Source organism: Vulpes vulpes, chromosome 11 (assembly GCF_048418805.1).
Source record: "Vulpes vulpes isolate BD-2025 chromosome 11, VulVul3, whole genome shotgun sequence".
Taxonomy (NCBI): Eukaryota; Metazoa; Chordata; class Mammalia; order Carnivora; family Canidae; genus Vulpes; species Vulpes vulpes.
The window spans coordinates 52,047,784-52,049,447 of NC_132790.1; positions in this window are offsets into that span (position 1 = coordinate 52,047,784).

Sequence of the window (1,664 nt, forward strand, 5' to 3'; positions counted from 1 at the left end):
CCTGGCCTTGGTTGTGTTGCTGAAGAGGCTGCAGCTCAGACATGTGGACATAAGTTACAGGGACATGTTTTCAGGTTTCCATCTAACACAGAAAGGTGTCCTAAAAGACAGGGTCTGCATCCCTGCCCTGTCAGCACTGAAGGGTGCTCAGGAGGAGATTCCTCCCTAGCTGAAAGGTTAGAATCAGGCATCTACAAGGCCTCTCCACACTCAAGATCCTTGGATTCACCTTGAAAATTATCTGGAATGTCATGACCAGGTAAGCATACTTGCAGGTAATATCCCTGAATTTTGAGTTGAAATAATGACAGCGGCCTATGTTGTGGAGTACACAGGTGATTGCATGGCACAGGTACTGATCTGGGGGGCCCCAAAGAGCAAGGTCAGCGAGTGAGGAGTGGATGGCCCCACTCAGACCCAGATCTGGAGGCTTCCAAACCCCAAACCAGTGTGCTGCATTGCCTTCAAAGTCAAAGATGTTAGAAAATTAATTTTTCCTCCTCACATCAGGCCTTGCACAAAGCTATTTACCAGAAGCAGGTCTCTCTGCTAAAGAATCATTATCATGGTACTGCGCTTTGAAATATTTAGGAAAAGTAGTTACGCAGTCAAGAGAAATTAAAACTAACTCTGGGCCTAACTGCCTCTTTATCATTTTGACAGCCTGAATTCTATTTTTCTGTGTTACTAATTGCTGTGTGGATAAAGGTTTCTGCTTAAGAGCTTAAGTGCAGCTCTGTAAATCTGCATGTCCACCTCAGGATTTATGTAGTTCAAAGCAGACACTCCCCTATATGGCATCCTGTGTGGAGAAGCCTCTCAAGGTCAGAAAAGTGCCAGAGCCACATTTTATAGCATGGAATAGAAGGCAGTGGGGTGGCTCAAAACAGCTTCCAAGGTGTGAGGTGCTCAGAAAAATAAAACAGCTGCAGGGTTCCCCAGATCCATCTGGAGGTCACCTAAGGATCAGATCATTTTCCAAGTAAAAATGCCAAAGTTCAGAGGCCTACAGCGCTTGTCCTACAAGAAGTGAGACTGTAAGCCAGGGTTTTCAGCTTGCTGGGGATAAAGAGATTTTAAGGACTATCCATACATTGGAACGTTATTTGGCAGTAAAAATGAATGTGCCAAACAAGAGGACTGTTGGCTGCCCAAGGAAATGTGGAGGGTGGGGAGGAAAGGTCAGTGTCCCCTTTCTCAGGGTTTTTCAGTTCTCCTGCTTTCTTCCAGGCAACCTTTAATTATTCGGTAGGCAATTGAGAGCCCCTCTTCAGGAGCCCAGAACTTGCAGGCCCCTGAGGTTCCACAGCAGACCTGACCCCTCTTGGCCCACAAGTCCAAGGGGTGGCCATGGCGAGACTGGGAAAAGTCTAAGGCTGGCCTATTTTGTTGAACCCCTTTGCTCTGAAGAAGCCCTTTAGTTCAACGTAGCCCGGCTTGTTAATTTTGCTTTTGGAATCAGATCCAAAAGATCATGGCTAAGGCCAAGGCCAAGGAGCTGATCAGACTTAGTTTTCTCCTGAGAGTTTTATGGTTTCAGGTCTGACACATGCTGCAACATGGATGAACTTTGAAAATACTAGGCTAGTAAGTGAAAGAAGCCAGACACAGATATCATAATATTACATGATTCTATTCATATAAAATGTCCAGAACAGGCAACT